Source organism: Phacochoerus africanus, chromosome 13 (genome assembly GCF_016906955.1).
Source record: "Phacochoerus africanus isolate WHEZ1 chromosome 13, ROS_Pafr_v1, whole genome shotgun sequence".
In the NCBI taxonomy this organism is placed as follows: domain Eukaryota; kingdom Metazoa; phylum Chordata; class Mammalia; order Artiodactyla; family Suidae; genus Phacochoerus; species Phacochoerus africanus.
Genome location: NC_062556.1, coordinates 78,511,552 through 78,537,953, shown reverse-complemented (window position 1 = coordinate 78,537,953; position 26,402 = coordinate 78,511,552). Strand labels below are relative to the sequence as shown.

The window sequence follows — 26,402 nt, the reverse complement described above, 5'->3', positions numbered from 1 at the left end:
CCTTCTGCACGGAGGCATAAAGAACCTGAACTTCAGTGAGTCCAGACACCAGGGGAGTGAGTGTAATTTAAAACCGTGCGTTCAAGTCCCAATCTGGCTTGAGGATGCGTTTGAGCCCCGATCTGGGTTCAGGCCATTGGTGCTGTCAGTTTCACCATTGCCCCGTCCCAGCCCTCAGCTTTGGCACCTGGCCACCGAGAAAGGCACCAAGAGAAGCAGCCGGAGGAGGCCGTCTGGGCCTGAGTCGTTCTGGCTCTGCTGCACCGGGCCCTCCGCCACAGGCCAGGGGTGACTGGCCCTGGGCAGTACCCTGCCACCACATGCAGCTGGCCCCTTTCAGAGCGGCCCGTCTGGCCACAGAGGGCCCAGAGCAGGAAGGCACCCACGTGCATTCAACCTGGCTGGCGTGGTAGTGACCTTCCACTAACGTGTAAACCCTCTGAAATGAGATGAACCTCCTGTTTCTTCTGGGGTGTCTGTGGGGAGCCAGTCCTGGCAGCCCTGTGGAAACCTGGAGGGGCAGGTGGGGGTGGCCCTGAAACCCCATTCTGGCCCCCTAGGCCTGTGAGGTCTGCGGCGGAAGCGCCTTTGCAAGGGCCCTACCCGCGCAGCGCGGCCGCGGGGCTCAACCAGTCCCAAGCATGCGGAGGACACGACGCGGGCCTTGCGGGTTGAAAAGGAGCAGACCACCTTGAGGAAATCTGTTTATTCGAGAGCAGGGAGGACCGGTAGCTCACTGCTGCAGCTGATACGCCCACCTCAGAGCAGGAGGGAAGCCAGAGCACCCAGCCCAGGCCGCTGTGCCCTCCCCCGCCCTTGCTCAGAGGCACCGACCTCAGGGTCCATACTCAGCCGGCAAGGGCACAGTCGCAGGCTCCAGGTTTGCCGCAGCCTCCTCCTCCCTGCTGACCCCAGACCTACTCCGACACAGCAGTGGGGAGCAGACAGCCCCCAGCCAGAGCCTCGGCACCTCCTGCCCTGCAAACAGGCAGTGCCTCCAACCTGTCCCCAGACCCAACATGCATTCTCCTCGGGAGTAATGTGGGAACTAGTAAAGCGCATTTAACTCGTCATCGCCTTACCCTCAGATTTCCACAGTCAGAATTTTCACCAATTTCTCTCAAGTGTCGCCTCAGTCTCTCCGTATATAATATATACGAGAGACCTACATAGAGATAGGTAAATAGAGCTCTTTTGCAAAATTCACACCGCATTGCCCCGGTTTGATTGTTTTGTTTTGTTTTTAATGTCTTAAGCCCTTTCCCCAGGATGGTCCATAAATGTTTGCTGAAGTCCTACCACCAGCGAGCGGGGCATTGTCCAGGTGCTGGGGACATGGGGATGGTTGAGCAAAGCCTGGCCTCCGTTCCCTGGGGGCGGGGGACAGCGTGGACACGGGGCGCACCCTGATTTATCTGCAGTAGCCCCCCAAAATGAGCTGCTTCCCTCTGGAAAGGGATGCCGGGGCGAGGCACACCTGCTCAAGCGCGCAGATTGGCCCCGGCCGTGGAATGACGGTGGACCCCGGCGGGGAAGGCGTGGAGGAGACGGACCCACAGTGGCAGACACCTCAAGGGCGGAGGAACTGTCCTGAGCCGTTTTGCACGTTTTCCTTCACTAATTCTGCAAGGTGGGCCCTACCGGCTTCCCCGTGTTGCCGCAGGAACGCGGGGGTTGTGCGGGGGAGGGGCGGGAGGTGCTCTGGGGGACGCTGGTCACTCACTAGCGTCCGTGACCCGGACACCCGCACTGGCTCCTGCCCTCAGTGACCGCCGTGCCAGAGCGCCAACTGACATGTGCTGATGCTGCGACAGCTACGAATGTCAAGCCGTTTCCTGCTGCTCCCAGGAAATGGATGTGAAACCAGGTCCCCCGCGGCAGCCCGCCCTCCCCCAGCCGCCTGGCGCCGCGACCGCGCTTGCCCAGCGCGCCCCCTGGTGGCGGGCCGGCGCCCTCACCGCCGCTGTTTTTCACCAGGAGGCGATGGCGCGATAGAGGTGGTTCATTTTAGTGATTGTCTACTCACTAAAGGAGCCAGAACGCGAGTTGATGGCGGCCATCGGTCGCGGGGGAGGGGGGCTTGCTTGACCCAGGCCCTGTGTGCCCAGCCACCGTGGCCCCTCCAGTCCAGGGCTCATAGCTTACATGAAGCTGGGAGGTCAAGTGTCCCGCCTGCTCGCCCTCCCCACACCATGACCCCCTGAGGTCAGCAGGATAGACAGACAGACCTCCCTGTGCCTCTGTCAGAGTCCCGAGCGTCCTGGAGGGTGGACAGTGCTGGGCTCGTGGAAACCCACCCCCAGACAGATGCTTCGGTGCTGCCCTGACACCCTTCGCACAGACAAATGCAAAGCTCACTCAGACTGCAACACCCTGAGGCCCCAGTGCCCAGTGTCCTCCAGTGTCCCCATGTCCCCCATGTGTCCCCAGGCACACCCCCTATGTCCCCGTGCCCCCCACCCCATGTCCTGACCAGGGAGGACCCCAGCATTTAAGTCAACAAGACAGTTATGTGGGCTGGGTGGCAGGAACCCTAATTAGGTCTGGCTAGATGCCCCCCGGCCCCGGGCCCCCCTCCATCTGCATGCACTTGGGACCGGGCTTCAGAGAAGTGGGATGCCCCCAAAGTAGGATGTTTCTGTCGGTCCCCCCTTGGGTCCCAAGGCTTGATGTGGGCTCCTGGAGAGGGTGGGAGGAGCGGTTGTGCTGACGGCCCCGAAGCATGGGGAGGGAGCAAGCCAGGAAGGCACAGTTCACCCACCACTGGGCCCTGGGCTGCCCTGCCCAGGCGCACGGCGTGGAGGAGGGCTGACCCTTGCATCCTGGGAGCCACGGTTCCTGATGGACCTGCCCTTGTGGGCTCTTAAGTTATGTCTGTCTTTTCTAACTCTGGGCTCCTAAAAAGTCCTTCGAACTTGGTGAAAACCTCTTGTGTGTGAACAGCCTTTCTGCCAGCACTAAGGAACCACCCGTCCTGCCTCTTTCGCCAGCTCAGTACGAGGCAGCCCTTCTGGATTCCAAGACGCTATTCGTGTGTGTGTGTTTCATGCAGCAGAGAGTCTTCTGACTGTGATCACGGGTTGCGGAGATGCTGGTTCTTAGTGGACATTCGGCGCTGAGCCCGGTGTGGCGAGGCGCACGGCTCTTTCCCATTCTACGAAGCGCGGGTGCAGCCCCCGCTGTGCCAGGCACTCCTCCAGGGGCTGGGGGGCCAGGAGCAAAGAGAAGATGTGAAAATAAGGGCACAGCGCCAGTGTCCAGCAGCTCGCAGCCTCACCAGCAGCCCTGGAGCTCAAGGATGCAATTTACCCCAAACAGTGGTTGCCACAGGAACGGAAAGCAAGAGGCCCTGAGGCCAATGGTCCCAGTCCGGCTGTTGAGAGGCGGCTGTCAGGGACCCAGTCTACCAATCCTTGTCCTCACTGAAGAGGGAGAAACTGGATGTCCTGAACGGTATTTGAGAGAACAGCTTGAAATCCAACAAAAGCAAGGCTGGTGGGTGAGGAGGCAGCTTGGAGGAGGGCCAGCACCCCCACCCGCACCCTGTGCCCCCAGGCTCTGTTTGTTCTGGCCTCAGCCAGAGCCCCACTTCACAGCTCGGGGACAGCAGCCAAACTTTTATTGGTTAAATAGCACTGAGGGCCAAGTTTGCTAAAACAAAAAACAGTGGCCCGGGGCCAAAGAAGGCTTTCTGGAACTGTTTTCCACTTTTCCTCCAAGCAGCTGGAGGTCCTGGGGTGGAGGCTTCATGGGGCTCAAGCCTGTGAGACCAGGTCCTGACCCAGGAGTGAGGCCCAGGAAGGTGAGGAGGACAGGCCCTCTCACGGCCAGGGTCTCCGGCGAGGCTGAGGGCTTGAGAGCTGGGAAGGAGAGGGAGAGACCACTGGCTCCCCGAGCAGGTGGGAAGGGCGAGCTGGGAGCCAGCTGGCTTCCCCCCACCTGGTCCGCTGTCCGCCCTCTGGGGGCTGGGTGGTCCATGTCCCACTTTAGGAAGTAGGTCCTTTGCTCGCACGGCCCCTCGGGTGGTTTCAGGAGCCTGTCCCCAGGGCACCAAGACACGGGTTGGTTAGTAGTTCACGTGCAACCGTCAGGACCTGAGAGAGGACCGTGTCATCCGAGGCAGGGGTGCTCTGCCCAGGGTCTCTCCAGAGCCCAGGGGCTGGGAAGGGAGGTGGGATCCAGCCTTCGGACACCACAGCCAGGGGGTCGTGCTGCACGTGCTGGGGCCACCAGGGAGCAGGCGGTGGGGCTGAGGTGCCGGGTTCCAAGAGCCTTGAATGCCGGGCAAGCAGGAGGAACTCTTCCCCAAGCTGGGGGGGCACGTCGGCGGCATGGAGCCCTTCAGGGACGCCCAGCACTGACCACTCCAGGGGACACTGGCCTTCCTGGTGAACCTCACAGACCAGGTGGGCGGGAGGGTCTGACCCCGGACCATCTGGTCATGTTTTTCAAATTTTTTCTTGGGTGTAACTTTATCGCATTAAAATTAAAGTGCAGTAAACAGCATGTATGTGAAATGTGTCGTTAGATCGGTTTAGGGGTGAGTTTGAGCCCAGAACCCGTCATCATTTCCATCATTTCAACGGTGCCAAAACCTGATTGACCATGTGTAGTAGATCTACTTCTTCTTTTAAAAAGGTACTTTTGAAAGGAAAATTGCAAACTCTTTTTTCCAAGTTTGGTCCTCTGTCCTCGTCCCACATTTGACTCAGCTCCATCCATTCTGTCTGTCTCAGAGTTTCCTAAAAGATCAGCGGCACCTCTACCACATGACCCAGCAGTTGCCTGGAGGGTTAATTATCCTGGAGAAGCAGAAATTTACATGCGCACAAATCCTGCACATAAATGCCCGCAGCAGCCCCAAATGTGAGAGCTGAAGCTGAAGCCCGGAAACCCCAGTGTCCTCTGTGGTTGAGCAAGCCCTGGTCTGTCCCGGGAGGGACCGAGTTCACCGCCCTGACGCCCCCAAAAGACAGATTATCAAGACAGAGGAGAAACCAGGTGTTGGGCAGGACAGCACAACAGGTCCCCTGTGGGGCTGAATGGTTTTGCATCCTGAGTGTGGAATTTGACACAACACAAGACAGACCCCAAGCCGCACACGAACCTCCATCGAGTGAGCGCCGTAGTCTAGTTAATGAGGGGGGCCAACAGGGAGCTCCTGCTCGCCCTAATTTACTGTTGTTGTCTGTTTCCACCACCCAGGAAGCTGAGTGGTGGTACGTGGGACCTTCCTGTACTATTTTGCAACCTCTCGTGAAGGGTAATTAGCTCAAAAGATAAAGCTAGAAATGTAAATACTTAGGGGAAAAAATGTGACCAAAGATACATGAGAGACTTACACACTGAGAATGAAAAGCGCTGCTGAGAGGGACGAAAGAAGACCTGAGAAGACGGAGGTACCGAGTTTGTGGAAAAGGGACGATTCAACACTGTTAGAATCGTCACGATGCTGTCTCCTCAAAGAGATCTGTAGAGCCAAACAGCCCCAGTCAAAACCTGCAGCAGGGTTTTGGGTAGAAATCCTAAAATCAAGCTCATTCCAAAATGTGTATAGGAATGCACATGACTTAAAGTAGCCAGAGAAAGCATGAAAAAGGATAAAGTTGGAGAATTTATATTACTTGATTCTAAGATTAGGTTAAGCAACAGTGATCAAGACTGTGATATCACCATTCTAATAAGACAGAATAGATCCCAGAAACAGACCTGCTCGAGGAGCTCAGCCGGCTTTGACAACGGGGCCGAGGCAACTCGAGCAGAAAGAATCATCTTTCCAGAAAGGACACGGGACTGTTTGGACCTTCATGGGCAACAAAGCAGCAAAGTAAAACCCTCAAAACCCTTGCCTCACTCCAAGAAATCACATGAAATTAAACAATTTCAAAAATTAAGCTGAAATGTGAGCTAAAACAATGAAACTTCTAGAAGAAATATACACTAAAATCATAGTGACGTTTCCTTTGGAAAAGATTTCTTAAATATGATGCAAAAGTGTAAACTATGTGGAAAATACCAATCAATCAAATTTCATCAATCTTAAAATTTTCCCTTCAAAAGACACCAAAGAAAATGAAAAGGCAGGCAACAAGGTAGGAGAGAATATTTGCAAAACATACATCCAACAAGAGGCTTTTATCTAGAACATATCAAGACATCCTACAACTCAGTAAGTAAGAAGAGAAACAATTCAATTTAAAAATGGGCAGAAGATTTGAACAAACACTTCACCAAAGAAGATATACAGATGACCAAGAAGCACAAAAAAGATGCAGGACGTCCCTAGTCTCAGGGAAACGCAAATGAGAGGCACAGGAATTGCCGCTACAAACCCCCTGTGCGGGCGAATGTTTAAGAGACCAACAGGCACGTGCTGGTGGGGACGTGGGCAGGGGCTCCGCAGAGTGGGCAGGAGAGTAAGACAGAAGCCTCCTCCGAAAACAGTCTGGCAGGAGCTTAAAAAATTAAACCACTTTCCATTTCTAGATATGGCCACACGAAGACTGGTACATGGAAGCCCGCTGCAGCTTTTAATAGCCAACATCTGGAAGCCACCCGGGGTCCACTGACGGGAGCGGACGTTACGAGATCCACACGCCCGAATGGGTCAGCACTAAAAAGGAACGATTTATTGGGTGCATCCGAAAACGAGTGCTCGGCGTGAAAAAGGCCCGGCAATAACAGCATACATTCATATTTTTCCACTTACAAAAATCCAGAACATGCAAGTTAGTCTGTGTGATGAAAGGTCAGCGTCCCCAGGCGAGAGCGGCAGGAGGGCAGCCGCGACTCTGCGGTGACGTGCGTTTGTGATCGTCTTACTATGGGGATGGTTTTACGGTGTGTCTGGATGTCAAAATTTACCAAACCGTGTGTCTTAAACACGTGCGTTCTGTTATATTTCAAATAGATCTCCAAAAAAGCTGAAAAGTGGACAGAAACCCACGACGAATGGCAGCCAGCTGTGGTGTGAGGGACTTAGGTCAGCAGAAGGCCATGGGTCTCTGGGGACAGTGACACCATCTCACTCCTTGAGTCCTGCTCGGGTGGGATTGGAGAAGGGGGTGGACACTGGCCATACCAGTGACACTCACTTACTTCTGGAAAGTGGTCAGAAATCACAGAAGAGCCACAGTCTCTCACTGCTGAACGCACTGCAGCCTGCAGAGAGGATCCCGACCCCAGGTGAGGGACCCCACCAGAGATGCGCCTCCCGCCTGAGCAGCTTCTCGCTCATCCTATGGCCCTGCCCTGAACAAGGCCCCATCCTGCCTCACCTGGACAACCCCGCCCACAAACTCTCACCTGGACAACCCCGCCCACAAACTCTCACCTGGACAACCCCGCCCACAAACTCTTACCCCAAAAGAGTGGCTGCTGGGAAGTAGTTACTGGGAAGGCAGGACAAGAAAAGTGTGACACAAAGTGTTCTCTGCCCCTGGGCACACCCCCCTTCAGTGTGCTCTGTGAGTGTCGCCACACTTCTGCTGGGTCCCCCACAGGACACAGGAACGCCGACTTAGCCCCAAAGCGGTTCCCTCGTGGCGCCACAAGGTAACTCCTCAGAAGGTGAGGATAAACGCCTCTTTTCTCCGTCCTATAAGGGGTCGGGGGCTCGCTCCTCATCTGTTGGACTATATGAACTGTCGCTTTGATGTGTGACCTTCGTCTCACTGTGATTTGACCTCTAACGGGAGAAACAGTCTCAGGGCTCCCAGAGACAGTCTCCTGGCTTATAAGGTTCAGGCTTTCCATTTCTCTCTTAGATTCACTACTGATGCTGCGAAGTGAGTCTCGCAGACATCATGTTCAAGGGGAAAGAATGCAGCTTGATCCCAGCCATGTGAAGGCTCCAGATGGCCAAGGATTCCTTTTTGGCTTGACAGTCTGTCCTGTGAATCCACTTTGCTGACGGGGGACCCCAGCCTGGCAGGAGCAGTGCCCCCCTCCCGACTGTGCTGCTCCCACCTGGCCAGGGCCCTCAGGCAGACCCACCTCCCTGGCGGGGCACAGCCTGGGGCACAGGGGGCCTCAGGCAGGGGTGGGTAGAACTTCCCCCAGGGACACAGCCCCCCTCCCCGGGCTCTGTTCCCAGGGCTGCAGTGGGGGGTGGGGAAGGGGAGTGGAGGCTGCTGGCCTGGGGCGGGACCGCCTCCTTGCTTGGCTGAGCCCCAGCGTCTGGTTGGCGATTGGGTCTTTCCAGCCGGGCTAGTCAAGCCAGGATTGAGCACCTTCTGACCTTGGCCCTGACTGCTCCCTAAGCAAGCACAGCCTCTCCTTGGCATGCAGCCGTTCCCTGTCCTGGCCAGAGCAGTGGGGCACGGTGACCTGGGGAGTGTGGCATTCAGCGTTAGCATCCGTGGTCGCCGAGTGCAGTGGACCAAGGCCAAGAGCCCTCATGGGAAGCTGGCACTAAGCTCCCGCGGGGAGGGGTGTCCGGCACATGGTGATAGGAGCCCAAAGCACTTCCTGTGTCATGACCCCGTGGGGCAGCCTCTGGTGTCTGCTCACAGGTGAGACCGAGGCTGGGAGGCCCAGGAGCAGGCGTCTCGGAGGCTGTCGGCCCGGCGCTTGGAGGGGCTGGGCCCCCCTGCCGCTGCTCCTTCTCAGGTCTCTGCTCCCGGCCGTCGCCCCCAGCTCTGGCCTCCGTTTCCTTCATCAGCCCTGCTCGCCCCTTTCCTCGTGCACAGCTGGAAACCCTCGGGCCCTGCACCTGCACCTGCACCTGCGCCAGTGTTCCACCCTGCTTGGTGCCCCATCAAGCCCTGGAAGCCCCCCCCCCCACCACCCAGTCGGGTGCGCTGCAGCGCAGGCCCTGAGGTCTGGCAGGGACCCGCCCCACGCATCCTCTGCCCGGGGACACGAGACCCACAGGCAGTGCTTAGCAGGATAAACAAACGGCCCATTTCCCTGTAACTGCCTGAGCCACATCTGGAGCTAAGGTTTCGCAACATCTGTTCCAAGAACCTCCAGAGTTTTGTGGGTACACGTTCCTCCACGGGGACCAGGCTGCGTGAACAGCCCCCGAGACTCCCCGGGTGGCTGGCGAGCTTGGACGTCGAAGGCTCTGAGCCCTCGGGCTGCTGGCTGGTGTCAGTATGTGACGCCACGCTGGCCTCAGGAGCTGGAAACTCTGGCAAATACACACATGACCAAACCTACTTAGTCATCACGGTAATTACTGTAGGTCTCACTGGAGCAGCAGTGGCTGCCTGGCGCGTGTGCTCCCTGAAGGCAGGAGAGCCACCTGTGGGTGCGGGACAGCACCCAGGGGTGGGGGTGGGGGAGGGAGTGGGGCAGAAGGCCCAGCACCAGTCCCTGGCATTCAAAGTCCCAGACTGGGGACGAAGGAGGGCAAGCGGGGACTGCTGATCTGAGGAAGCACCGCCGTGCAGGCTGCAGGGTCCTGCCCCCAGACTCAGGGTCAGCTCCGGGCTAAGGGTCAGTGCTGCCCCGCCTCGGCCCAGACAGCAGGCCACCCGCAGTGGCCCCAGTCAGGGAACCGACGGCCTCCCTGTCGAGTGAGGTGCAGGAGGTACGTTGACCCCACAGGAGATGGGGTGGCTCTTTGTCGGCAGGATGGTAAGTGTGACACTCGAGCCAAGCTCTGACCTCGCCTCAGGGGTCAAAGGCACAGAGACGATCCCCAGGAGATGGCCAGGTGTCAGAAGAGTTCCGGGGGCAGATTCAAATTGTAGCATCTTCAACAACCTCGGCCTCGAGGGCCAATCTGGTCCCTGCCGGCTCTGATGGGCCACGAAGCCGGAGGAGGGGCAGGAAGGGGAGGCAGGTGTCGGTGGTTTGGTCTGTGCACTGAAATAACCGCGATAAGCTGCCATCACCGTGCAGAGACAGACTCGCTCATAAACCTAAGGCTTTCTTTTTACTTTTATTTATTGAGGTAAACTTTGCATAACAAACAACCATTTAAAGTGTACGTGCACTTACATGTCTGTAATTACGGCGCCTCTCTAGTTTAAAACGTTTTCAAAACACTCACCCTGGAAAAATGCCCCAAACCTTTACTAATCCCTCCCTGCACCCCAACCCCAGAGGCCCACCGGCCAGCAGTCTGTCCCAGAGGACTGGTCTGCCCCGGGCGTTTCATGTAGAAGGACACCTACGACGTGTGACCTTCTGTGTCCAGCTTCTTTCACTGAGCGTGAGGTCTTCAGGGGTCATACGGTTTGTAGCACAGGTCTCCTACTCCATTCCTTGTGGCTGAACACGCTCTCCTTGCGGGGTCACACCGTACTTTGTCTATCCGCTCATCTGCGGGACGTTGGCGTCGTTTCTACGTTTGACTGCTGTGAACATTCGTGTGCAAGTTTCCGTGTGGACTTATGCTTCGTTTCCCTTGGATGTACACCTAGGAGCTGAAGTGCTGGGTCACAAGATCATTGTACATGTGATTTTTTTAGGAGCCACCAAACTGTTTCCCACAGCAGCTGCATCACTTAACTTTTCTACCAGCAATGTGTGAGGAGTCCTAGTTCTCTACATTTTCACCTTTTTTTTGCTCTAAAAAAAGTCACAACCATCCTTGTGGATATATGGTAGTATCCCACCGCGTTTTTGTTGGTGTTTTGGTTTTGCTTTTGCTTTTTAGGGCTGCACCTGTGGCATATGCACGTTCCCAGGTGAGGGCTCCAACAGAACTGCGCTGCTGGCCTGCAGCCCAGCCACAGCCCTGCGGACTCCGAGCCACATCTGCAACCTGCACCGCAGCTTATGGAGACACTGGATCCTTATCCCACTGAGCGAGGCCAGGGATCAAACCCACATCCTCATGGACACTAGTTGGGTTGGTAACCTGCTGAGCCACAGTGGGAACGCCCTCATTATGGTTTTGATAAGCATTCCCTTAATAACTCATGGTATTGAACATCTTTTCATGTGCTTGTTGGCCATTTTTATATCTTCTTTGGAGAAAATCTTGATTCCAATTCTCCTCCCATTTAAAACACTGAGGTGTTTGTGTTGTGGAGCTGTAAGTTTTGTTTAGAAATCCTGGATGTCAAACCCTCATTCGAGATGTGATTTGCAAATAGTTTACACTATGCTGTAGGTTGTCTCTTCACTTTCTTGATAATGTCTTTTGATGCATGAGTATTTTATTTTATTTTATTTTATTTTATTGTCTTTTTTTTTTTTTTTTGCCTTTTCTGGGGCCCCTCCTGCGGCATATGGAGGTTCCCAGGCTAGGGGTCCAATCGGAGCTGTCGCCACCAGCCTACGCCAGGGCCACAGCTACGCGGGATCCGAGCTGTGTCTGTGGCCTACACCACAGCTCACGGCAACGCCGGATCCTTAACCCACTGAGCGAGGCCAGGGATCGAACCCACCACGTCATGGTTCCTAGTCAGATTCGTTAACCACTGAGCAACGACAGGAACTCCGAGTTTTTTCTTTTTATGAAGACCATTTTTTTCTTCTGATATCTGTGCTTTTGGTGTGAAATCCAAGAACCCACTGACAAATCCAAGGTCATGACATTTTACTCCTGTTTCCTTCTAATATTTTTATAAGTTTTCACTCTTATATTGAGGTCATCAATCCATCCTAGTTAATTTTTTTACAGTGAGTGAGGTGGGGTCAGAAATTCATTCTTTTTTTTTTTTTTTTTTTGAAACGGCCATGCATATGAAGGATATCAAACCGGCACTACCACAGAGACAACGCCAGATCCTTAACCCACTGCGCCACTGTGGGAACTCCCTCCAAATTCATATTCCGTGTGCAGTTATTCAGTCGTTCCAGTTGTTGAAGAGACTATTTTTCCCCCATTGGATGATCTTAGCACCTTCCTTGTAAATCAGTTGGTCCTAGATATTTGTCTGGAATCACAGTTCTTTTTTAAAAATTTTTATTTTTTTGTTATGGCCTCATCCAAAGCATATGGAAGTTCTCAGGCCAGGGATTGAATCCAAGCCACAGCTATGGCAACACTGGATCCTTTAACCCCCTGTGCTGGGCCACTGCAGTCGGATTCTTAAACCTCTGTGCCACAGCTCTATTCCATTGGTCTATGTGTCTGTCTTTATGCTGGTAACACACTATTTTGATCACTATAGTTTTGTAGTAAGTTTTGATATTGGGAAGTGTGACTTACCCAACTTTCTTCATTTTCAGCACTATTTTGGATATTCCAGCTCTCTTATAGTTCCATACCAACTTAAGTACTGGCTTTTCCATTTCTGCAAAAAAGGCCATTGTGACCTTTGCAATTTTTGTGTGTGATGGCGACTGCCCTGCACTTGTAAGTCACTCTAGGAAGTATTCCGTCTTAACAGCATTGTCTTCCAACCCACGTGCATGAATGTCTTTTATGTTTCTTGCAGCGATGTGTTGTAATTTTCAACACACAGGTCTTTCAACTCCTTAGTTAAATTTATGCTGAGGTGTTTACTCTTTTGGATACTATTGCACATGTTTTTTTGGGGGTTATTCATTGATGATGTCTACAGACACAATTCATCTATTGGTGTTGATCCTGTAATTTTGCTGAATTTGTTTGTTAGCTCTAGGGGGTTTTTTTGTGTGTGTACGTAGATTGTTTGGGATTTTCTTTATATAGAACCATGACATCTGAAAATAGAAACAGTTTTAATTCTTCCTTTCCAACCTTTATACCTTTTGTTTCTTTTTCTTGCTGAATTGCTCTGGCTAGAACTTCAGTCCAAGGTTGAATAGCTGTGTGGAAGCAACATCCTTGCCTTGTTCTTGATTTTAGGGTGAAAACTTGCAATCTTTTACCATTGGGTATGATGTATGGGTTTGGGGTAAATAAGCTTTATCATGCCTTCTATTCTTAACTTGAAAGTTTTTTTTATCATGTAAAAGTGTCAAATTTTGTCAAATGCCTTTTCTGCATCAAGATGACTGGATTTTTTCCGTTCATTTTTTAAAGTTTTATGGAAGAATAGTTGATTTACAATGTGGTGATAATTTCTGCTGGACAACAAAGTGATTCAGTTATACACACATCCATTCTCCTTCAGACTCTTCTCCCACATAGATTATCACAGAATATCGAGTGGACATCTCTGTGCTCTGCAGCTGGTCCCCGAGGGCCAGTCATTCCTTAGACTCCAGTGTGCATGTGCCAAACCCAAACCCCCTGTCCATCCTTCCCACCCCCACCTGTTCCCTTTGGTAACTATAAGTTTTTCGAAGTCTGTGAGTCTGTTCTGCAAATAAATTCATTTGATCCTTTTTTTTAGATTCCACGTATAAATGAAACCGGATGGTATTCATCTTTTGCTGTCTGACTTCTTTCACTTGGCATAATGCCTCAAGGTCTGCCTATGTTGTTGCGATGGTTAAGTTTTCATTCTTTTTCAGTAGCTCAATTGTATGTCATTGTACAGATGGTCCCTGACTCGGTGATACGATGTTTTAAATTTATGGTGGTGTGAAAGCCATGCACATGCAGTAGAAACGGTACTTGGATTTTTGAATTTTGACCTTTTCCTGATGGTGATACGAGCCGTGATCCTCTTGTGACGCTGAGCAGGGGCGGCAGCTGCAGCCCCATCAGCCACAGGATCACGAGGGCAGACAACCGACTCTGTGCCCAGACGACCATTCTGGTTTGGACTTTCTGTGCGGTATTCAATAAGATACATGGAATCTTCAACAGCTTATTATAAAATAGGCTTTGTATTAGATGTTTTTGCCTAGCTGCAGGCGAATGTAAGTGTTCTGAGTACATTGAAGGGAGACTAGGCTAAAATGTAAGTTACGATGTAGGTTAGGGTATTAATTCATTTTTGACTTACACGATTTTCAGTTCACCGTGGGTTTATCCAGACATAATCCATTATAAGATGAGGAAGATCTACACATATATGTATATATGCCGCATTTCTTTATCCATTCCTCTATTGATGGACACAATTAGTTTTCTTATACTGGTTATTTTAAATATGCTGTAATGAACATAGGAGTTCTTTTGAATTAGTTTTATGTTTTTAAGTGTAGGTGTTTAGAGCTATAAATTTCCCTCTGAGCACTATTTTTGGTTGTGTTTCATAAGTTTTTGCTATTTCGTGTTTCCATTTTTGTTTTTCTATAAATATTTTCTTAGAGAAATTTTCTATTTTCCCTGGTGATTTCTTCTTTGATACATTGGTTGTTTGACTATTTTGTTTAACTTTTACATATTTGCAAATATTCCTCTTCTCTTTTCTTTTTTTTTTCTTTTTTCTTTTTTCCTGCTGTACAGCCTGGGGATCAAGTTACTCTTACATGTATACATTTTTTTCCCCACCCTTTGTTCTGTTGCAATATGAGTATCTAGACATAGTTCTCAATGCTATTCAGCAGGATCTCCTTGTAAATCTATTCTAAGTTGTATCTGATAACCCCAGGCTCCCGATCCCTCCCACCCCCTCCCTCTCCCATCGGGCAGCCACAAGTTTATTCTCCAAGTCCATGATTTTCTTTTCTGTGGAGATGTTCATTTGTGCTGGATATTAGATTCCAGTTATAAGTGGTATCATATGGTATTTATCTTTGTCTTTCTGACTCATTTCACTCAGTACAAGAGTCTCTAGTTTCATCCATGTTGCTGCAAATGGCATTATGTCATTCTTTTTTATGGCTGAGTAGTATTCCACTGTGTATATATACCACATCTTCCTAATGCAATCATCTGTTGATGGACATTTGGGTTGTTTCCATGTCCTGGCTATTGTGAATAGTGCTGCAATGAACATGCGGGTGCATGTGTCTCTTTTAAGTAGAGTTTTGTCTGGATATATGCCCAAGAGTGGGATTGCGGGGTCATATGGAAGTTCTATGTATAGATTTCTAAGGTATCTCCAAACTGTTATCCATAGTGTCTGTACCAGTTTACATTCCCACCAACAGTGCAGGAGGGTTCCCTTTTCTCCACAACCCCACCAACATTTGTTATTTATGGACTTATTAATGATGGCCATTCTGACTGGTGTGAGGTGGTATCTCATGGTAGTTTTGATTTGCATTTCTCTTATAATCAGTGATGTTGGGCATTTTTTCATGTGCTTGTTGGCCATCTGTATATCTCCCTTGGAAAACAGTCTATTCAGGTCTTTTGCCCATTTTTTCCATTGGTTGATTGCCTTTTTTGCTGTTGAGTTGTATAAGTTGCTTATATATTCTAGAGATTAAGCCCCTGTCCATTGCATCATTTGAAACCATTTTCTCCCATTCTGTAAGTTGTCTTTTTGTTTTCTTTTTGGTTTCCTTTGCTGTGCAAAAGCTTTTCAGTTTGATTAGGTCCCATGGGTTTATTTTTGCACTTATTTCTATTGCTTTGGGAGACTGACCTGAGAAAATATTCATGAGGTTGATGTCAGAGAGTGTTTTGCCTATGTTCTCTTCTAGGAGTTTGACGGTGTCCTGTCTTATATTTAAGTCTTTCAGCCATTTTGAGTTTATTTTTGTGCATGGTGTGAGGGTGCCTCTTCTCTTTTCTTGTTGATTTCTAGTTTCATTCCATTGTGATCAGAGAAGATAGTGTGTATATTTCAAAATTTCTAAAATGTACTGAGAATTGTTTTGTGACCTAACATGTGACCTATCCTGAAGACTATTTCGCATGCTCTTGAGCAGAATGTGTGTTCTGCAGCTGTTTTCTGAGTGTTCTGTGCACGTCTACTTGGTCTAACTGTCCTGTAGTGTGGTCAGTCCTCTATTTCCTTCTTGATCCTTTTTTGATGTTCTGTTACTGAAAGTGGGGGGATAATACTCTTTTTAATCTGTTTGACAAGTGTTTGTTCTTCAAATATTTATCAACCCAATAAATGAATTCACAGCGAGTAACATGTGTAGTCACTGCTACATTCAGAGACCAATTATTATTCATACATATCACAATGTCTCTCTCTGCCCACAATGTATCATGAAGCAAATATAAGAATGGATTGCCCAGGCTAGCAGGGTGGGAGAAACCTGCCTACCTTTAACAGTACATCAAGGCACAAGGTCCTAAGGGCTATAGAGAGGTGCTGATAACTAGCACTGCAACTTTAAAGAACTTTCAAACCCATCAGGAGGATCATTTGTTCTGTCAGGAGCAGATGCAGCTGCTCAGAGCTGAGGGTGGGCAGGCCTACAGGAACTTGGGGGGACAGTTCCTGCACCAGAGCCAAGGAGGCAGCATGTGGGGTGTGCTGGCTGCAGGGAAGCTGGATAAGGACAGAAAGCTTTTCCAAGCCCTCAACAGCTCCCATGTGCTCTTGGCTAATGAGCCTCTTTCCCAGGACAAGAGAAAAAGAAAATTCGAGAAACATTTCAGGATGACTGCAGGCTTCCTGGTGACAGTAGGTTCTCCTGGAGCAGAGCCATCTGCTCTGGACTCAAGGCAGCTGGGGACCATGATGAGTGGCAGATAGGTCACACTGGGACAGTATCCTCTCCCCAGGGAAGCACAGCTAGCAGCAGGTCCTTGGATGAATTTGCCACTAACTGTGAGACCCTTTCTGCCACTTCCTGGGACACACTGCTGCTCTGTCTCCTTGACTCCCCCATCTCCTTGCTTCAGAGCCCGGTCAATTTTTAGTGCCCGCCACCCCCCCAGGGCAGGGGGAGGGCAGCAAGTCACGAGTCCTGGCCGCATGTGACTCACAATCAGAGTTGCGTGGTGCTCTCTTGAACAAGTGGCAGGTTTAAATGCAGAGCCACTTGGAGTCGGGTGGGTGGCTAATGAAAGCAGGTGAAACCCCGTTAACAAAGATCCTGGCGTCCCTGAAGGAATTAGGTGAGTTAATCCTGCCCGCATCCATCTAGGAAATTAGCCCTTTCACAGCTCATGGGAGTGGACATCCTGGGGCCATGAAAGAATTCATTTGTTTCCAAAGGATTAGTAACTCACCTCTGGAGAACCCAGTTACCAATCACCAGAGCAAGTTCGATAAGATGTTCTGAACTTGACTGAAGACTAGGCTGAAATTACATGCTTATCTAGTGACAAATCTTAAGAAAAGCCTCTAAGCCCATTTTAAGACTTTTAGAAGGAAATTTGCTGGCCCTAACACCTGCGTACCAAGGCCAGGTGGTGACACGTGACAGGTCACAAACAAGCCAAGACGCGTCTCTGTGGGGCTTGGGGGTCCAGCTTCCTGGGATTTGCATCTGCTCTCACTGATGTGTCCTCAAGCTGGGAACCCAGTAGGCCGTGGGGTGGAACTCGCACTCGGACCAGCTGCGGGAAGTGACTCAAAACCGCATCCGGGACTGGACGAAGGAAAACACACAGCCGTGTTTGACCGTTCACTGCCATGAGCTGAACTGTGGCTCCAGGTTTGCATGCGAAGTCTGCCCCACACGTGGTGTGTGTGAGGGCGGAGCCCCCGTGATGGGGTCAGTGTCCTTGAAAGGAGAGGAGGGACCAAAGCCCACTCTCTCCCTCCCAGGACCCAGGGGCCTCAGGGGTACCAAGTTTGCCAGCACCTTGATCCTGGGCCCCCAGCCTCCCTCAGGCTCAAGTGCCCCTTACGCAGCCCAAGCTGACCCCGAGCCACTGTGTGTTGTGTCTGCCCTCAGAGGGTTCTGCAGTTCCCTCCCCCAAAAGGGATCATATTAAGCCAAAGGCACCGAGAGAGCCAGAGCCAGGGCCATGCTGCTGGGCGCAGGGAGGCTGCTCCATGGAATGCCCATTAGACAGTTTTCAGCCAAATTTCACTCCCTAGCTTTTCAAAAATGCCAGACTAAGGGGTTCCCATTGTTGCGCAGTGGAAACAAATCTGACTAGGAACCATGAGGTTGCAGGTTCGATCCCCGGTCTCACTCAGTGGGTTAAGGATCTGGCATTGTCGTGAGCTATGGCGTAGGTCACAGAGGCGGCTCAGATCTGGCTTTGCTGTGGCTGTGGTGCAGGCCAGCAGCTGTAGCTCCGATTCAGCCCCTAGCCTGGGAACCTCCATGTGCTGCAGGTGTGGCCCTAAAAAACAAAAAAAGCATTTTTTTTTAAATGCCAGACTAAGAAAGAGAACAGGTGAGGGGGGTCCCCATGTTATAGATGGAGAGACTAGACCCTCCTAGGACAAAGCAGCAGTGTGCTTAAAAGAGAGAGAGAAACATTTCGATGGTGATGCTGAGACGACTTTTCAAAGGGTTTACCTCCAGCCTCATGCTGCTCACAGTAAAGGTGAGGGGCTTGCTTTTTCTTTTTGTCTTTTTTTTTTTTTTGCAATTTCTTGGGCCTATCCCTCGGCATATGGAGGTTCCCAGGCTAGGGGTTGAATCAGAGCTGTAGCCACCGGCCTACGCCAGAGCCACAGCAACTCGGGATCCGAGCCACATCTGCGACCTACACCACACCTCATGGCAACGCCGGGTCCTTAACCCACTGAGCAAGGGCAGGGACGGAACCCGAAACCTCATGGTCCCTAGTCGGATTCGTTAACCCCTGCGCCACGACAGGAACTCCAAGGGGCTTGCTTTTACACCAGGAAAAGAACCCTGTTTTTCCAGCCGTAGAGACTGGGCGTGATTCTTAGCTCCTGAATAAAATGATTTCCAACTTTGAAATCAGTTCTTTGAACTTCAAACTTTGAAATTGTTAGTCAAGTTGTGAAGACAGAACAAAGACGCTTTCCGGGTATTCAAGTTCTCAGAATATTGACCTCCTCCCAATGCTTTTTTACTTTTTATTTTATTTTATTTGTCTTTTTAGGGCTGCACTCGCGGCACATGGAGCTTCCCAGGCTAGGGGTCCAGTCGGAGCTATAGCTGCTGGCCTACACCACAGCCAGAGTAACGCCGGATCCTTAACCCACTGAGCAAGGCCAGGGACGGAACCTGCGTCCTCATGGATACTAGTTGGGTTGGTTAACCGCTAAGCCATGACAGGAACTCCCAACACTTTTTTAAAAGGAAGTTACTTGAGGATGTGCTTCCGAAAAACGAAGATGAAATAAAGAAAGAGAAAGACTTGGGATCCACAGAATAGTGGCCCCAACTCAGAAGAAAACTGTGACGAGAAGTTTGAAAATGACAACCGTGCTTCAGGTCCAGAGAATGACCCGTGGTTCTGAATTGTCCCCAGGCTAGGACCGAGCAGGCTCATGGCAGCTGAGTGGAAAGACAGCTGGCACCAGGGGACGAGCTGGGAGCTACCTGACGTGATGGAAAAGAACAAAGGGTGCACTAAAGGAAGAGGAACAAACATGAGAATGTATCAGAGGAAGAAGGTTAAAACCATCACGGTGGATGAAGCAGGCAGACAGTGTTTACAGAAGGAAAACTACTCGTAACGCTTCTCTGCTCGACAGTAAGTGATATTGACATAACCATGAAAATGTAAATGCTATTTCTGGACTTAAAACATTGGTAAAATTACAGTGGGAATATGGAGTGGGGAGACGAAGCTAAAACGTTATCCCGGCAGAAAACAAGATTCGTCTCAAAGTAACAAATCAAGAAATAAAAATGGAAGCATGTGATTTAGTGACAGGAAAGCAATGGCCAGAAGAAGCAATCTGAAAGTTAAAGAAGTTGGGGTCACAAAAAGAGAGAGGACAAGGTTAAGGGGCAGACTTGGTCAGTTCCGGCCAAGCTTTTGGGGTCCTGTTTTATTTCACACTCTGATTATGTTATGTGCATACAATTATTTGAATTAAAATGTAATAAAATAATTAAATTATAAAAGATGAAATAAAACCAGAAATCAGCATATCGGGACCAGCTCTTTACAAAAAAATGACACAAAAGTTTCACAGCTATATTACAGGATTCACATCTCTGAAAGTCCTTATGTGAAATTCACTGTGGAACACACAGTGTGGCTGCATGCAGAAAGCAGCTCCTACAAACGCCACACACGCGAAGCTCCGAAGCATCGCTAGTGACTGAGGGAAACCAGAAGGCGCCCCCTTCCGTTCCATGACTGAAGGCAGGAACTCGGGGCCGGGAACCGAGCTGGAACATAAAGCAGGTGACAGGAGAGTGTGTCTTATTCCCGCCCCGGGAAGCGAGCTGACAAGCTGTAGAGAGGAGTATTAAAAAAAATCGGGAGCTCCCGTCGTGGCGCAGTGGTTAACGAATCCGACTAGGAACCATGAGGTTGCGGGTTCGGTCCCTGCCCTTGCTCAGTGGGTTGATGATCCGGCGTTGCCGTGAGCTGGGGTGTAGGTTGCAGACGCGGCTCGGATCCCGAGTTGCTATGGCTCTGGCGTAGGCCGGTGGCTACACCTCCGATTCAACCCCTAGCCTGGGAACCTCCATATGCCGCAGGAGCGGCCCAAGAAATAGCAACAATAACAACAACAACAACAAAAAAAGACAAAAAAAAATTGTGACTTTTTACCCATCAAACCCATAGGGAACTGACTTAAGGGATAGACAGTAAAGCCGTAAGTAGGCAAAAAAGAAAACAAGCCAAAGTGTCTGGCAATAAACATTTCAGCAAATCAAGCATATCCGTTTACGGCTCATTATCAGTGACAGCTGGTGACACGTAAGTTTGTAGAGATACAAAATACTTTGTCTAAAGAAAATCAGAACTTCAAATGGTGTATGAGCAGCAGTTGTGTAAGGACATGTGGATGTATGGTTAGTACGTCTGGTACAACGACGACGACAACAACAAAGAAAAATGATGTCCTCAATATTTTAATAATAAAGCGAACGTCTTTTTGATGGATCAAAGCGGACAGTTGACAGCATCTAGTTAAGAACCCGCTCTTCAGAAGAGGAAAAGCGTTGCTCACACCACAGATTAATGGGCAATCAGAGTTGTGGCTCAGTGCCTGCCCGGCCCGCCAAGCGCAGCCAGGACCACCGCCTCCGGACTCGCCCCAGGCCGGGCTTCCGCCTCTGCAGCTTTACGTCCCTGCTCACTAAAGCGTCACCCACCGGCCCTGAGCTGTGGTGCAGGCCGCAGATGCGGCTCAGAGCCTGCATTGCTGTGGCTGTGGCGTAGGCCAGAGGCTGCAGCTCCAAATCAACCCCCAGCCTGGGAACCTCCGTGTGCCGCAGGTGCGGCCCTAAAAAGACCAAAAAAAAAGAGCCTCATCCACTGTAACCACTGTCACAAAATGTCCCCTCCTGCAGCGAAGACTGGATTTTTAACTGTCCCCTCCAGGTTAGGAGGGGCACGGCTGGCAGATGGAGCCTCTTCTGACCACAGGGCCCTCTGCTGCCCTGCCCCCTCTTTGCAGCGGGGTCGTGTCCCAAGGACAGCGTGGGCAGGTGGGTGGGGGAGGACAAGGGTCCCTGCCACCAGCCAGTGGTCCCTGTTCCTGCCTCGGTCTCCCCAGGGCTCCATGCCTGCATCGCCCCATGTCTCCCTTGCCGTAGGAGTAAACCCGCCACCTTCCTAGCATCTCGTAGTCGGTTATCCATATCTGTTGGGTTAAATTCCACATCTACCCAAGAACGGAGGAACAAAAAATTTCAAGCGGATTTTCCACCCCAAACTGGTCCTCTCTCAGTGAGCCCCATCTGCAGTCTGGCTGTCGGCTGGCCCTGAGTGGTGATGGTTACATGCAAGTGGCCACATAGGGACCTTAACAGAAGGTGGCCCCAAGTGGCAGGCTGTCCCAGCAGGGCTGCAGAAGAGGCAGGGCCATGCCCCTCCGGAACAGGCCAGTGGGGCTTCTTGGAGGAGGTGGCCACGTTGTGGGGGGAGGGGCACATTGCATTTGGAAAATGTCGTGTTGTTTTAAAGGCAGGAAAAACTAAAGGAGGAAACCACTCTTGTCCACGTTTGGAAGTTTCATTGGAAGTAGCCTCTCCTAAGCCGCCTCGCTGCCCCACTTTGCCCTTGGGGAGCAGCGAGGCGGGGAGGCTTGGAGAAGGGTCTGGTGGAGCAGAAGGGAAGCTCGGGGTAGGCCCTGCTCGAGCAAAAGCACCAGCCTCCAGCGTGTTTACCTAACGCCACCAGGGGCGTGAGGAAAGGCCAAAGAGTCCTGAGCTGTGCTGCGACAGCGTGCCCCAGAGTTTCCTGACAGGAGACGGGGGCAGCGACGGCCGTGGCTGCAGCCCTCGCTAGTGCCCGGCTTCAGTCTGGGCCCCCACCCAGCACTGAGGGCTGCCGGCCCGGGACACTGGCGGCTGGGGGCCCCTGGGCTGCCCGAAGACCCCCGAGGCCTCCACCTGTGACCGGAGTGGCGAGCAGACGCGCATTTCGTCCTCTGGCAGAGCTCTCGGGGGTCGGCTCCAGGGCCCGAGAGTAAAGCTGGGGCCGGGGCGGGGTCCGTCAGACACGCTCTAAGATGAACCAGATGCGTCTTTAAACACTCGGCCCCAACAGTGATAGAAATATTTGGGATGACCTTTGAAATTTATCAAGCACTCGCTGCGTGCCAGGAACTGAGTCAGCACGTTCCACAAGCGACTCCGCCGGGCCCTCAGTGACCCCGCCACGCTCTGGACGTGAAGCCATGTCCCCCGGCTGCTCAGACCACGGAAAGATGAGATCCGCGCCCACGGCCTCTCCCCAGCCCACCCTCCAAGCCGCAGCAGAGCTGGAGGAGGGAGCAGTGTTGGTCAGAGCGACAGTGACACGGGCCAAAGTGGGGTGCCCACCAAGGTGGCCTTGGGGACCCCCGCCTCTCAGGACTCTCGGGTCAGCACAGGAGAGAGGAGATGAGATGAGGCGCGGGGTCGGACACTCAGGGCGTCACTCCTTAAACGTCCTCGAGAGGTTGAAGTGAGGACGCACCCCAGCCTAGAGCAGCCACCACCAGAGAAGAGCCTGCGGGCGGGCACCCCGGCGCCCGGGCACACACCTCGGGGGAAGCACCTGTCTGGGTGACTGACGATCAGACTGGACGCCACCCCTGCGCCAGCCACATGCTGAGGCTCCAGCAGGCAGCGGTACCTCCAGCCCCGGTGCCGAGAACCACACGCCCACACATTTTTCCCAGAATGGATTTTTCTACAGAGCTTCTATCACGCGGGACATGACTCTCGACCCTGCCATTCCTGGAAGCTAGTTTTTATGACTGCAGCTCCCGAACCCGTCATCCCAACGCCCGGCCTTGGCAGTGGACTGGGGCTTCACGCGGAGAAACCTGGGCTGAGAGAGCAGAGGTGGGGGAGCCACAGCTGAGTCCTCTGTGACCCGTCCCAGGGCACCGTCCTCTCTGCCCTCTGCCAGGGGCTATGAGGACAAAGGTGACCCAGTAGCAGTGCAGCAAGTCCTTTGAACCCTAGCGCGGGTGCCCTTGTTCGGCAGCGGCCTCCCGGGGTCGGTGGCAGGCGGTGAGGCAGCATTTCTTAAGGGCTGGCTGCCTGCTGTCGCTGCAGGATCTTAAAAAGCTTTCCTCTCGCTCTGTCACCACAAGGACTCTGTGGATGAGAGCTTCGTTAGTGCTGTGATTTCAGGGCCCTTCTGCTCTCACAGAGCCTTTTTGTGCCTGAATCTGAACAGTGGGAAAGGGCTGCCCCCGACCCCCCAGGTCATTTAATTCCGGGGCCTTTCAAGGTGAGTTCCTCCCAGACAGCTGGCAGTTGCTGCACTGGGCCGGGGTGCTACCCTCCCGGCAGGGGTGTAGCCCCTGTGGCCTCTCGGGTGGGACCACCGCCCCTGTGCAGCTGCTCAGGGTCCAGGCGGCAGGACAAGGGCCGGCCAGACCAGGAACCCTGGGCCCGGGGCCTCCCTCTTGACCGAGTCTCCCTCCGCCCGCTTTCTTCTCTTCCTCCTTTTCCTCAGACTCTGGGGACTTCCCTGCGGTGTGAGGCTCCCACTGTGCTGTCTGGTTCCTGGTCCTGTGGGGAGGAGACGGGATGAAAGCCAGCCCTGCTCCATGACAGGTCCACGGGCAGCAGACAAACGACTTCCCTCCTCAGCCTTCAAGCTGGAGAAGAGCTGCCTCTTGTGTGTCCCATCTCGGAATTGACATGGTCCCCGGGCCACTGTGTACATTAAGTGCTGCTTGAGACCATTTTCAACTACCGTGTCCAGAGGAAGAGAAAAACAAAGACGGAACACAAAACCTCTGTCTGTGTAACTCGCCAAGCTCATCAGCTTCTGGCATAACTGTCCTTAAGTCCTCCGTCGGGTAATTGAATCCTGCTGTAAGCCTGGGCTCTGCTCACCAGAGGCTTTTCTGAGTATTACCAAGGCTTTTGTAACCCGACTGTCAAGTGTCCAGATTTTCCAAGCACCTTCTCTGTGTGGTGAAGGGCATATGTCGAAAGAGTTGGCACACTCGTCACCGCAGCCCCTCCAGTAACCGCAGCACAGAGAGGGGCCTCACAACCCTGGCGCGAATGCTGACACGCCATGAACCTTCCAGATGCTGGCTGTCCACCCAAGCAGCCCACCAACGGCCCCTGTGGTCTTCACCTCTTGGTTTTTATTTCCTAGGAAACCAGTCTCTACGATTTGGAGCCACAATTGCAGAGGAAAGTCACGGAAACGCAGCAGGATGATCTAACTGGTTTGCCAAGGACATGATGCTCTTCTAAAATTCTCTTGTAGTTCTTCTACAACCAAAGCAATCATGGACCAAAAAATCAGCAGCCGTCCACACAGAAACTGGTAAGGGACTTCGTTATTGTCACTCTGAGCCATCAGCATATTGGGTGTTCCAGTGACAGGAAAGAGCATCCCGAGGGACAATGCGATTCGGACGTGCTGGATCCACTCTGAGCCAGGGATGTTTTCAACTGTGTTTTCCAGGGAGCAGGGACTCTGATCCAGGGGGAAGTCGGGCAGCCCTTTAAATGCAGCCATAATAAGTAAGTGACTTATAGTCAGCCAGGAAGTAAACGCCCTCAGTGCATCTGTGTAACGCACTCCAGATGCTGTGGCTCCTGGGGCGCCGGGATGCAGGAAGCCAGTCCTCCGTCCCCACCGGTGGGCCGTGCAGGCAGCCACCCCACCCTCCATCCGCACCTGCCCTCTGATCCTAGCACAGGGGAGCAGTCTTGCCAAGCACGAGCTCCCCTTCCATTAAACACAGCACGCAAAACTGTGTACAGACACGGTGAGAGGGATTAAGAAAACATGCTGTGTTTACTTTGCGGGTCCCAAAGTGGACCCTGTAACCCTTTATGTGCAGAGTCCAAAAGCTAAGCCCGCCATCTCGCTCACAAGCTTCCTGCAGACACACGGCGGCCGGGCACCATTCTACTGGGTGGTGCAGTGGGCAGGGCTCTGCACGAGGGTCCTCGGGGCCTTTGCCAACTGGTCAGCACAGAGCAGGTCTGGGCCCTGAGTTAGTCTGGCTCCAAGGACCCTGTGCCAGGCTCTTGCCAGGATGTCACCGCGGGCAGGGCACCCATCGCCGCAAGCGGTGTTTCATGATGTGCTCATGGATGATTGTCCTTACCCACGGAGAGGGTGCTTGGGCATCCAGGATGCTGGGGACCGTGTCAGCAGAGTGCCCAGATGCGTCACCGCCACAACTGTTACAGACAAGCCTGTGTCTGAGGAGGGAACCCTGTGAAGGGAGACTGTCCCTGTGAAACCTTGAACAGGCGCAGGGCAGGGGGGGCAACAGCCACGCCCAATGCTGCCCCCAGGGCCTAACTGCATCTTGGGGCAGTTCGGGGGGGGGGCTCCCAGGGCATCACGACGTGTCTGAGGCCCATGCAGGACATGGCAGCCACCACTGGTGACCAAGGGCCAGAATGTAGAAGGGTCCAGCGCCTGGAGCATTTCTCCAGTTCCCTCTGGACGCCCACTCGGTTCTGGAGCTGGACCCACCTGGCCATCCGGCCGGCCCTCCCGATGCCTAACCACGAACCTGGGCCTTTGACCTGCTCTGGCTGCTCAAGACATCTCCGGGGCTGCAGGCTGTACCCAGACAGACGACACCCAGCAGGCCCTGCAGGCCAGCCAGGCTCTCCTGGAAGGAAGAACAGAAACAACAGAACTTAAAGGACTCTGGCTCAACAGAAAAGAGACAGGGCAGAATAAAGAACCAGGGGACTGAAAGCTAAAACAGTAAAAATCACCCAATCTGAACAACAGAGAGAAAACAGACCCAAGACACAAAAAACAGAGCACTCTTAGTGTTGGGACCATGGAGCTGTAGCAGAAGGTCTAACACGCGTGTCTCAGAGTCCTGGCCGGAGGCAAGAGAGAAGGTGGGGCTGAAAAAATACAAATGAACAAATAAATAAAAGAAGAAAACTTCCCAAATTTTGCAAAAGGCATAAACCTACAAAATTAAGAAGCTGAAAACAACTCCCAAGAAGGATAAATCCACACTAAAAAACAGCATAGGAGTTCCCATCGTGGCGCAGTGGTTAACGAATCCGGCTAGGAACCATGAGGTTGCGGGTTCAATCCCTGACCTTGCTCAGTGGGTTAAGGATCCGGTGTTGCCATGAGCTGTGGTGTGGGTCGCAGACGTGGCTCAGATCCCGTGTTGCTGTGGCTCTGGGGTAGGCTGCGGCTACAGCTCCAATTAGACCCCTAGCCTGGGAACCTCCATATGCTGCGGGAGTGGCCCTAG

The 26,402-nt window shown here is 52.2% G+C and overlaps 2 long non-coding RNA genes across 3 annotated transcripts; one reads left to right on the top strand and one right to left on the bottom strand.

Annotated features, from left to right (window-relative positions):
• Window positions 1–9: 9 nt before the first annotated feature.
• On the top strand, window positions 10–24,398 carry LOC125113376 (uncharacterized). Its single transcript, XR_007131435.1, has 3 exons — window positions 10–3,802; window positions 6,911–7,569; window positions 24,305–24,398. It is a non-coding gene; the product is annotated as an uncharacterized LOC125113376 (long non-coding RNA).
• LOC125113375 (uncharacterized) lies at window positions 20,586–26,133 on the bottom strand. Of its 2 annotated transcripts, XR_007131434.1 has the most exons (3): window positions 25,689–26,133; window positions 25,272–25,382; window positions 20,586–24,657 (listed from the first exon to the last, which is right to left on the bottom strand). It is a non-coding gene; the product is annotated as an uncharacterized LOC125113375 (long non-coding RNA). The 2 variants fall into 2 exon arrangements; XR_007131433.1 differs by having other exon boundaries at window positions 20,586–25,382.
• Between the last annotated feature and the right edge of the window lie 269 nt (window positions 26,134–26,402).